Source organism: Oncorhynchus gorbuscha, linkage group LG03 (genome assembly GCF_021184085.1).
Source record: "Oncorhynchus gorbuscha isolate QuinsamMale2020 ecotype Even-year linkage group LG03, OgorEven_v1.0, whole genome shotgun sequence".
Classification (NCBI taxonomy): Eukaryota; Metazoa; Chordata; class Actinopteri; order Salmoniformes; family Salmonidae; genus Oncorhynchus; species Oncorhynchus gorbuscha.
Window position 1 is genome coordinate 39,466,657 of NC_060175.1, and position 12,944 is coordinate 39,479,600.

Here is a 12,944-nt window from a genome sequence, read left to right on the forward strand (position 1 = left end):
CCTTGGTCAACAATGCCCACCTCACACACACACACACACACACACACACACACACACACACACACACACACACACACACACACACACACACACACACACACACACACACACACACACACACACACACACACACACACACACACACACACACACACACACACACACATTACAATGCTAGCCGAAGACAGCCGAGAGCAAAAGCCAGCCGTAACCGATGGTTACAAGCACTTTGTGTACCAAACACACACTAATCACCAACGGCAAAGGAGAAGTCATGCAAACACACATCTCTTTAATGATAATATGATTTGATGTATATCATTTGTATTTTTTCTAACTTGATATATTTGTATCTAAAAAGTCCATAGCATGGCAATAGTTACCACTGGGACAGGAGAGGGTCAACCTGTTAGCTTTTGTTCTACTATTTCTCCTCAGGCGTCACAAAAACAAACCTGAGAAATTCTGTCCAAGGGAAACTACAAAACAGGTAATTGTGGTCACACACATACCCCACACCGTCCTGCCACATTCTTCCTTAAGCCCCGGCCTCTGTGTCTCTGTGTGATCTCAAGACTCTCATAGCTACTGTGCTATTCTCTTATCCGTTTCTCCCCTTCTCCTTCCCATTTCCTCTATCCTCCTCTCCCTCTCTCCACTGCTTTGAAAGGGCACACACAGAGCCTCAGAGTCCTCACGCCCTGTGGGGAAAAGTCTGGCGGCAAAACCACTTCACCTCAAGGACCACGGGGAGGGAGGGAGGGAGGGAGGGAGGGGAGGGAGGGAGGGAGGGAGGGAGGGAGGGAGGGAGGGAGGGAGGGGGAGGGAGGGAGAGAGAGAGAGAGAGAGAGAGAGAGAGAGAGAGAGAGAGAGAGAGAGAGAGAGAAAAGAGGGAGACGTTTGAGTCTCATAACCATAAATGAAACCTTAAATTTCAAACACGTCATGACAACACAAGTGAAACACACAAGATAACAGACTTTTGAAAAGATATATATAAATATAGCAACAAAAATATCCTGATTGTATGAGTTTTATTTTCCTTTTTCCTGTAATGAGTACAAACATTGCAGTTAGTTAATGCCAAATGAATGCATAAGCAAGAAGATGGGGGTGGGGGGGGGGGGGGGGTATAGCTGTCATTCCGTCCTCTCTAGCAGCACATTGTGATTTGGGTTTAGACTGGTTAACAGATCTCTCTGTCAGTGGGTATATATATCTAGCGCCCTGCCCGGCACAGCCTGTTTCTCATGCTAATAGTTTAAGTAGTCGTCCTATGTCACCCATCACTAATACCATAAGATAGCAGCCTTCGCCAGCCTCTCGGCCACAGCGTTAGCCTGTGTTAGCCAGCAGCACCCCAATACTTTACGGATTAGTAAACATAATGACATACATTTATACGCTTGTTACTTATATGGTCAATGGGTGGGTGGGGGGGGACTGGGACAGGGGTACGGAGAAGATTTAGTTAGTTCCTATAGGGGCTTCCCTCATACCTCTTTACAGTATAGCATACTGTACACACAACCAAGTATAAAAGACATTACACATTCAACGCCAAACTAAACAGCACATACAGCTAATGAACACAAACAACCTGAACTAAACACACAGAAATGTCCAAACTTTCCCACACTTTTAAACCTCAAAACCAATTGGGACGAAAGCATGAGTATCATCAAACACAAATAAGTGCTTAGGCAGTGAAGACACTCACTCCCTGACACTGTTTTCCTTTCCACTGGGGAACGTTCAGGGCTGAGCGTGAATCTGTCTGCTCCTCCTCCCGCTTAAACCTTCCCGGAGTGGGAATCTCTCTCCAGAGCTCGCCTGGCGGATTTCACCACTGCTGCCGCAGAGTGGGGTGCGTTTAAGAGGCGTGTAAATGCTCCTCTACAGGCAGGGCCATGCAGCTGTCACCCGTGCATTAGTAGAACCCTTTAATAAACGCGTTAAAACAGTGCCACGAAGTTTAGCCCCATTGTTGTTTGGAAAAAGTCTTTGAAGTGATCTGTTCCCTCGGCAACTGGTTGATTGACAGGTGGGTTGTCAGGCTGGTACAGAGGGTTGGAATACACCAACGACTCTCTTATGACGCCCTTACGAAGGGTCATAGGGGGAGGGGGAGACAGGTTTTGAATGGGGGAGATTGGGGAGATGGGGGAGACAGGCTCTATGAGGATGCCATACCACACACACATTCTGTCATACGATCAACTCCCCAACACACTACCTCTCCCCCACACTTTCTCTCTATCTGTCTCCCATGCACACACTCCTTCTCATGCTCCATTTCCCTACATCCACACTCTGTCCATCCATGTCACTTCTCCATGGTGGCCATGATGAGTGTCATCACACAGTCGGCAGACTCCCAGCTCCATCTCCACCCAGATACAGGTACAGCCAGGTTGTGCTGAGGTTAGGTTATAGCAGCTAATTGCCATGGCCCTGTCCAAGATTATTGGACCTGTCCCATGTTACTAAAACTCTACATCTACCTCATCCTCTCAGTCTCTTCTCCCATTCCTGTTTCAGCTCCAGTCATCTCCCTCTCCTGGTTAGAGAATTGGGTCAGTAACTGGAAGGTTGCTAGATCGAATCCCCGAGCTGACAAGGTAAAAATCTGTCATTCTGCCCCTGAGCAAGGCAGTTAACACACTGTTCCCCAGGCACTAAGATGTGGATGTCAATTAAGGCAGCCCCCCGCACCTCTCTGATTCAGAGGGGTTGGGTTAAATGCAGAAGACACATTTCACTTTCCCTCACTGTCCCAGCCTTAGTCGTTCCCCAGGCCTCCACCAGCCCAGACCCTGGCCCTGCTCACTGCTACAGTCCCATCTCCAGCTAAAGGTCCAGCCACAGGCACGGTCCCTTCTATCCTTTCTTTCTTGGTCCCTCCATCTCTCGCTCTGTCTCCAGTCTCTCCAGTAATGGGTCATAAAGCTGGCCTGTGGCTGCCAAGCTCTCTCAGGAGATGCTGATCTAATGCTTCCACACATAATGACCCACGCCTGCCTGCCTGCTACACACATACTGTCATTTCCGTCCTCTTCTCTCTCTCTCTCTCTCTTTCCCATTCCTCAGGCCCATAGGAAGCGGTCCCTTCCTCTCTCTGTGCTGCAGGGTCACTCCCTCCCACATCCATCAGCTCTTAAGAGGCTCACACTCTGAATCTATCTCTCTATCACAAATTCTCTCGCTCTCTCCATCTATCTTTCTGTCTGTCTCTCTCCCTCTCCTCTTCTACACTCAATAGACTGCTGTGAATCACCCTAAAATCTACCCAGGGCATCCCAGAATATCCTCCCCTCTGCCCTTCTCTGGTCCACGGCTCGCTCCCTCGTTCCACAACTTGTCTTTCCCCTTTTCTCTCTTCATTCTCCTGCTTTTCTCTGTCTTCCTCTGGACTAGAGACTGTGTCAGTCGGATTCTGCTGGCTTTACTTTCCCTAATCCACAGGTCAGCATTTGGCATGCACAAACACAAATAGACATGCACACACACAAATAGACATGCACATACACAAAATCACATGCACACACACACAAATAGAAGTGGACAAATACAAATAGACATGCACACAAGCGCACGTGCGCATGCACACACAAACACACAAAAATAGTCGGGCCTCTCGTTCTCCCCAATAACAGGTTCAATTAGAACCACATGTGTAATTATGGTTGAAACTAAGGCAATGTGGCGGCGGCTCAACACTCACGTCAATCACCTAACTGATGACCACAGCCAGCACTCTCATCACCAGCTAGCTACCTCCACACACATAACACAGCTTTAAAACTTCAACATTACAATCACCTAACTGATGACCACAGCCAGCACTCTCATCACCAGCTAGCTACCTCCACACACATAACACAGCTTTAAAACTTCAACATTACAATCACCTAACTGATGACCACAGCCAGCACTCTCATCACCAGCTAGCATCACCATAACACAGCTAAAACTTCAACATTACAATCACCTAACTGATGACAGCTTCATAAAACTTCAACATTAAAACAATCACCTAACTGATGACCACAGCCAGCACTCTCATCACCAGCTAGCTACCTCCACACACATAACACAGCTTTAAAACTTCAACATTTCAATCACCTAACTGATGACCACAGCCAGCACTCTCATCACCAGCTAGCTACCTCCACACACATAACACAGCTTTAAAACTTCAACATTACAATCACCTAACTGATGACCACAGCCAGCACTCTCATCACCAGCTAGCTACCTCCACACACATAACACAGCTTTAAAACTTCAACATTACAATCACCTAACTGATGACCACAGCCAGCACTCTCATCACCAGCTAGCTACCTCCACACACATAACACAGCTTTAAAACTTCAACATTACAATCACCTAACTGATGACCACAGCCAGCACTCTCATCACCAGCTAGCTACCTCCACACACATAAAACAGCTTTAAAACTTCAACATTTCAATCACCTAACTGATGACCACAGCCAGCACTCATCTATCACCAGCTGAGCTGACCACAGCCACACTCTCATCACCACATACCTCCACACACATACCACAGCTTTAAAACTTCAACATTACAATCACCTAACTGATGACCACAGCCAGCACTCTCATCACCAGCTAGCTACCTCCACACACATAACACAGCTTTAAAACTTCAACATTACAATCACCTAACTGATGACCACAGCCAGCACTCTCATCACCAGCTAGCTACCTCCACACACATAACACAGCTTTAAAACTTCAACATTTCAATCACCTAACTGATGACCACAGCCAGCACTCTCATCACCAGCTAGCTACCTCCACACACATAACACAGCTTTAAAACTTCAACATTACAATCACCTAACTGATGACCACAGCCAGCACTCTCATCACCAGCTAGCTACCTCCACACACATAACACAGCTTTAAAACTTCAACATTACAATCACCTAACTGATGACCACAGCCAGCACTCTCATCACCAGCTGACCACAGCCAGCTACCTCCACACACATAACACAGCTTTAAAACTTCAACATTACAATCACCTAACTGATGACCACAGCCAGCACTCTCATCACCAGCTAGCTACCTCCACACACATAACACAGCTTTAAAACTTCAACATTTCAATCACCTAACTGATGACCACAGCCAGCACTCTCATCACCAGCTAGCTACCTCCACACACATAACACAGCTTTAAAACTTCAACATTTCAATCACCTAACTGATGACCACAGCCAGCACTCTCATCACCAGCTAGCTACCTCCACACACATAACACAGCTTTAAAACTTCAACATTTCAATCACCTAACTGATGACCACAGCCAGCACTCTCATCACCAGCAGCTACCTCCACACACATAACACAGCTTTAAAACTTCAACACTCACCTAACTGATCACCAGCTAGCTACCTCCACACACATAACACAGCTTTAAAACTTCAACATTTCAATCACCTAACTGATGACCACAGCCAGCACTCTCATCACCAGCTAGCTACCTCCACACACATAACACAGCTTTAAAACTTCAACATTACAATCACCTAACTGATGACCACAGCCAGCACTCTCATCACCAGCTAGCTACCTCCACACACATAACACAGCTTTAAAACTTCAACATTTCAATCACCTAACTGATGACCACAGCCAGCACTCTCATCACCAGCTAGCTACCTCCACACACATAACACAGCTTTAAAACTTCAACATTACAATCACCTAACTGATGACCACAGCCAGCACTCTCATCACCAGCTAGCTACCTCCACACACATAACATAGCTTTAAAACTTCAACATTACAATCACCTAACTGATGACCACAGCCAGCACTCTCATCACCAGCTAGCTACCTCCACACACATAACACAGCTTTAAAACTTCAACATTTCAATCACCTAACTGATGACCACAGCCAGCACTCTCATCACCAGCTAGCTACCTCCACACACATAACACAGCTTTAAAACTTCAACATTACAATCACCTAACTGATGACCACAGCCAGCACTCTCATCACCAGCTAGCTACCTCCACACACATAACACAGCTTTAAAACTTCAACATTACAATCACCTAACTGATGACCACAGCCAGCACTCTCATCACCAGCTAGCTACCTCCACACACATAACACAGCTTTAAAACTTCAACATTTCAATCACCTAACTGATGACCACAGCCAGCACTCTCATCACCAGCTAGCTACCTCCACACACATAACACAGCTTTAAAACTTCAACATTACAATCACCTAACTGATGACCACAGCCAGCACTCTCATCACCAGCTAGCTACCTCCACACACATAACACAGCTTTAAAACTTCAACATTACAATCACCTAACTGATGACCACAGCCAGCACTCTCATCACCAGCTAGCTACCTCCACACACATAACGCAGCTTTAAAACTTCAACATTACAATCACCTAACTGATGACCACAGCCAGCACTCTCATCACCAGCTAGCTACCTCCACACACATAACACAGCTTTAAAACTTCAACATTTCAATCACCTAACTGATGACCACAGCCAGCACTCTCATCACCAGCTAGCTACCTCCACACACATAACACAGCTTTAAAACTTCAACATTACAATCACCTAACTGATGACCACAGCCAGCACTCTCTCTCATCACCAGCTAGCTACCTCCACACACATAACACAGCTTTAAAACTTCAACATTTCAATTCTTAACTGATTGATTTTGATTTTTTTATAAAAAACAACACATTTTCCAGACTTTTGGGCTTCCTCAAAAAGAACAGCCGACACATGCATTGACTATGAACTGCAAACATAAGCATTTCATTTGTCCTTTTTCCACAGAATCTGTTTTAATGGAAGTACTGTGATGGAGGCAAAAAACAGGATATCCACTGGGTCAAATCCTACACATACCAGCATCATGTATCGCTGGCTTTCCACCTCTCTTTAAAAACACTTTGGAGCAGCAGATAAAGCCACTCAACCAATGGGCAGCAGTAGTTTTGGTCTGGCAGGAGAGGTTTAATGTAGAGGGGGATAGAGACACAGGCAGACAGAGCGAGTCCTCAGAAAAGTGTTCAATATTAGCTATGCTCAGGACATGAAAAACTTCACAAACTACTGTCCATCTCACTTGACTGGAGCCCATGTGAATTTTGAATTGCCACTCTTATATACACACGCATGCGCATGCACACGCACACGCACACACACACACACACGCACACACACACACACACACACTCATGGTAGGAACACTTATGTTGATGGACCACCACAATAAAGTTGGTGTGCATTAAGCCCCAAATGGAATGTTTTGAAGCGGTCAGATTCATATTATAATACAGCAGTCAATACAGTTGTATCATTTTATAGTATAGTAAAGCATTCAAGTGTTAGCGTGTTTATTGTACATATTTTTTGACAATCTGGAACATGTTTTAGTCACACCCAGGCTCTGACACACAGCCAGTTAAAACCCTGACTACAGACCAGACACACCCAGGCTCTGACACACAGCCAGTTAAAACCCTGACTACAGACCAGACACACCCAGGCTCTGACACACAGCCAGTTAAAACCCTGACTACAGACCAGACACACCCAGGCTCTGACACACAGCCAGTTAAAACCCTGACTACAGACCAGACACACCCAGGCTCTGACACACAGCCAGTTAAAACCCTGACTACAGACCAGACACACCCAGGCTCTGACACACAGCCAGTTAAAACCCTGACTACAGACCAGACACACCCAGGCTCTGACACACAGCCAGTTAAAACCCTGACTACAGACCAGACACACCCAGGCTCTGACACACAGCCAGTTAAAACCCTGACTACAGAAACCCAGGCTCTGACACACAGCCAGTTAAAACCCTGACTACAGACCAGACACACCCAGGCTCTGACACACAGCCAGTTAAAACCCTGACTACAGACCAGACACACCCAGGCTCTGACACACAGCCAGTTAAAACCCTGACTACAGACCAGACACACCCAGGCTCTGACACACAGCCAGTTAAAACCCTGACTACAGACCAGACACACCCAGGCTCTGACACACAGCCAGTTAAAACCCTGACTACAGACCAGACACACCCAGGCTCTGACACACAGCCAGTTAAAACCCTGACTACAGACCAGACACACACAAACATTGCCTAACTACAACCAAAACACGTTCAAACACACATAAAGTTTGTCTATCTGTCCTGATAGTGTCATCTAATCACTATTACTGCAGTGTTGCATTTCGCAAAATCACTACTGACATACAGATGCTGCTCAGCAAATAGTGAACAGACTTTGCTTTCCTTTTACTCAATATAACATAATAGAAAGTCCAAAAACATTTTACAAACTACACAAATTCAAGGAAAATATTATCTACAACACTGAGAATCCAGCAATAATAGAAACTCAACAAATCAGAAGAGAAACGTGTGAGACGGAGAAACGTGCAGGAGCAATTCAACAACAGGACATGAAAAACAGTCAGCTGCCGAGGAAAAGAAGGAAAACCGTCTGATTTTACTGTCTGCAGCTGGACACAATAGCAGATAGAGCAGAGAGAGGCAGCCTTCTTCTGACACCTCTAGCTTCCTGGCTGTGTCCACTTCATTTCCAAATCACTTCTTTTCCCTCTCAAATACCCTGTCTATTATCTCACAAGCTCTCCTTTTCTCAAACATATTCTTATATTATATTCAAACAGACTGTTCTCATCTAAAATCGTATTATCTTTCTTAGATACCACATGTATAGAAAAGTAAGAGAGTACTGTTAGTATCTAAATACAATTTTCAAATAAATCCTAGGTAACTACCATCTCAAATGGAGTGTAAAATGTCCCCCCTCTCCTTCTCTCTGAGAGGAGCGACCCTCACTGCTCCAGTCTCTCTCTCAGCCCAGCAGCAGGTACGTATGTCTGTTTGAGCTGAGGATCTTCAATAATGATAATAGAGTAATTCAGCTGACACTTTTCTCTTAAGCTACTTCAAATGATGTCATATCTTCAGTATATGTGGCCCATGCGGGAATCAAACCCACAACTCTGGAATTACAATCATCATGCTCCAACCAACTGTGCCAACGCAACCACTTTCTCCTGTCTTAAAGCCAGGTCTGGATCTCTAGACCACAGCAAACATGACACACACCGCTGAGAAATCCCCTGCTTTCTCTCACCCTAAACTCTAAAGCCATTCCAAAAAAATGGAATCAGTTCAGTTGAAATTTCCCAATACTTTGGTTATGAGCAAAGTAAGATAGAACTGAAAATAGAATAACACAATCAGAAAGATTGAATTAGGTAAAACATTCTAAATAAATCTGGACATACCTAAAGGAGGTGAACTGCTTTTGGTAAAATATAAAACGTTTAAAATACCCTTTCAAAGAATTTGTCTGGTTTTAAATAATTAGTGGGGCTAACTATAGACAGATTACTTGTGTTTGTTCAGTTACAAAGTCCATTTCAATTTTATATTTTCTTAAGGAATAAAAGCTCATCATGATTTTATAAATAACCCACTGATCTCAGAGAAGAAAATCAGCCCAGGTGTGTTTTTGAACAATTAAAATAACTAGTCCCTGGGTGTGAATATATTTTATGCCACCACACATACCACCAACCAAATCCATGTTTTCCTGCCTGGCAGAATGGTTATGACACGGATATAAAATGTGAAATACAGCTCTTTCATTCTCTCTAAAAAAGTATATTAAACCTCCATCAGTGGTGCAATTAAAACTGTGTCACCGTCGCGTTGCAGAAATGCCACCCGTGGCACGCGCAGCCTCGGAGCGAAGGACAGGGGGACAGGAGCCACAAAACAACATGGAGAGAGAGAGGGAGCGGGAACACACTAAATTAATTAATTATGTCAAATGCCCCAGCGTCCATCAATCAAAATAAAAACGGCAATGATCTGCCTTTTTCTTTTTAATGACTTACAGACCAATGGCACCGCGCCGCAACCAATAGCAAATAATTTTAATTTAATTTCTCCATCATGCCGGACATCATTGCGTCTGACGTGCAGGAATGTCCCAGATGAAGGCTGATATTTAGGGAGCTCAGGGACGGTAATGTAGGGAGATATATGGGTGTGCTCAAATTTAGGAAATCAACCGCAACAATATGGCGGTGGTGTCTGTGAAAACTTCTACATAACCTTGTGAGATGTTGAAAATAGCCTAATTGTTTGAGACAATGCAATTATTTAAAATGAATGATCAATTTATCAATTTAGTAGAAAGAAGATTATGAAATTATTTAAATGTTTTTATAGGACATTACAAAACAAACAAAAAACTTCCATAATGAGATATAGAATGAATAGTCGAAGAAAAACAACTCTAAACGCCGGAATGCTCAAATGTGTTAAAATGGGTCTCCTCACAAAAGCGCGCATGCAGAGCCGAAAATGAGTAGCCATTAGTTTTCGTGCATGGGGCGCATTTGGCTATTCTGTTGATGAGTCCTATTGCACCCGACAACTTTTCAACACTAGCATAACTTTTTAAAATGTGTATATTTTTAAATGTATAGTTATTCATATTCACAATAGATTCCATATGCGTCAGTTACAAAATAGATATTTTCATAATTAAATCAATAAAGATTGTGAGGCTATGTGTCTATCCTTTATCTTAGAAGTTGTACAATAATTGTATAAAACAAAACGAAGACGTTATCAGCTAAAACGGGATCTTCTCGGCTTTTCATGCCTTTTGCTTTTCTGATAGGTAAGTATATCCGATTCTGATTAATAGATTATGCATGGATAATAACCAATAATAGTCAACGACATAAATTGTTCCATGCGCTTCACACCAACTCGGATTTGAAGCACAATTGCACGTATCACCAACAGTAGGCTAGGCCTATAGCCTATTGTTTGGTAAACTGAATCAATAATAACAATAGCCTACTATTACAGTAGATCTCTTTTGTATTTGACACAATTGTGAATAAATTCTAATAAAAGGGACACTATCCTTCCATAAAGACTGAGACCAGACCTTCCATACCACCCGGATTGAAGTCTGCAAAACACAAGCCCAAAATCAACAGACAACATCCTTTAAAAATATTTAAAAGTTTGACCGAAAAAAAGAATTATTTAGGCATATTAGTGTTCTTGTCTATATTCATTATAAAATCATTTAAAGGCCTAATCATAGATGTTATGTGGTCCCTTAAAATGTATCTTTAATCCAAATTCAACAATCGCAAATCTAGTGAGACCTCGTTCGGTGTGTGGTGAACGGGTAATAAACGATCAAAAATAATTCAAACGATGACCGAATGGGTGTGTAAATTTACACCCGTTATTGGGGACGCGATTAATCAAAGTATTTTACAAAAGACTCGTTTAGCGGTCGACGGTTGTGCACCTCCGTGCATTTGCTGCTTTCATTCAAATTCACTCCGAACATCTTTGTAGGCCAGCTTTGTCTGAAAACTTTTTGTTGTTTCATGTGCGAGCGTTTGTGAACCTGACACCTTCCATAAGCGGCGAGGCAGCATGCAGACACTGCTCCTGCAGTCTACAACTATAACTATCATTTCACACCTACATTTTAAAATAAAAATCAAGTAGGCCTATTTCCAAAGTATGTTTACTAAAGTATATGGATTTCATATTAAAACTGCAATCTGTTATTTTGATAGCACGTGTTTATCTAGGGGAGAGGTCGCGAGAAACTCGCTCGTGGGTCCTTGCCATTTTCGACAAACTTTTTTCTATTGTACAAAATGAAGAACGACTTCAAAGTGCATGGCCTGAAAAGTAGCTGATTTAAAGTTTAATGTTTGGACTACCGTGTATGCCAGCCTTGGTGAAACGCACATTAGGAAATAATTGCCTAGCCATTCGCTCAATATTGGGTAAGATTTTGTTATTATTGGTTTATAAGACTTTTGCTGAAAACAACGATAGCCATAAACAAGTCCAATTTTTGCAGTGTTCGAACTCAACAACGCGCGCACACACACTTTCACTCTTGGAAAAACACACGGACAGAGAGACAGAGGAGAAGAAAGGACAATTAAGAGGGATGGAGAATATGTAGATACGTGTATCAACCTGTTCTTGTTTTCTGAAGAAGTCAACTTTCACACCAGTGGCTGGACCATGTGGACAGCCCCGCTTCTGCTCGGCGCAACACCACACGGCGAGTCCCCTCACCGCTACAAAGACTCAAGGCAAAATAACAAAAAGAGAGAAATCTTGGAATCTAAGATTGGTATCGCAGGACCATTACTTTCAACGACAACCGTCTTCGTTAGTTACTCCGTGCTTCCTTCCTTTCTTGTCTTTTGTTGTGCGTTCTCTCTCTAGGAGTGGGCACTGTAGCTAGTGAAGTCAGAACAATACTAGTGCCACTAACTCACACACAGGCTGCATGCGCAGCCCTTGGGGAAGTTGATGGAGAGAAAGCACACAGCTTTTCGGGCTGTTCTTTGCCGGCTCTCCTCACTCTGGTCTGATCCTGCTATCTCGCCGTTATTCAGATCTTAAGTCCCAATGACGATAATCGACTCAGTTTTTGGCATCCCATCTGTCGCTCGCTCCTTCGCTAGCAAATCAGTGTTGAATTATTCGGGTTGTGTGTTGGTTGAGGATATGTTGGGGGATAGTTTGCTCTCTACCGTAATGCCTCTAAAACAGGTGCTCGTTCACATATTTCTGTGCCTTGCTAGTGGCAGAAAAAGGCGCTTCACATGGCCGGGTGGCAAGCGGCAATTGCACCGCGAGAAAATCCGCCTACCATGTTTAGAGCACTGGAGGCTCCTCAGAGGAGGAAGGGGAGGACCATCCTCCTCAGTGAATTTCATTAAAGAAATGTTTTTTTTTTTAACTTAAAAAATATATATTTTTATATAAAACTATACTAAATATATTCACGTC

The 12,944-nt window shown here is 43.6% G+C and overlaps 1 protein-coding gene across 6 annotated transcripts in view; it reads right to left on the minus strand.

The window, feature by feature from the left end:
- foxp4 (forkhead box P4) overlaps nt 1-12,655 on the minus strand; it is a 205,504-nt gene extending 192,849 nt beyond the window's left edge. For all 6 annotated transcript variants that reach the window (XM_046342499.1, XM_046342495.1, XM_046342498.1 and 3 more), the window contains exon 1: nt 12,120-12,655. The gene's annotated coding sequence lies outside the window, so the exon portion shown is untranslated. The remainder of the gene's footprint in view (nt 1-12,119) is intronic.
- Between the last annotated feature and the right edge of the window lie 289 nt (nt 12,656-12,944).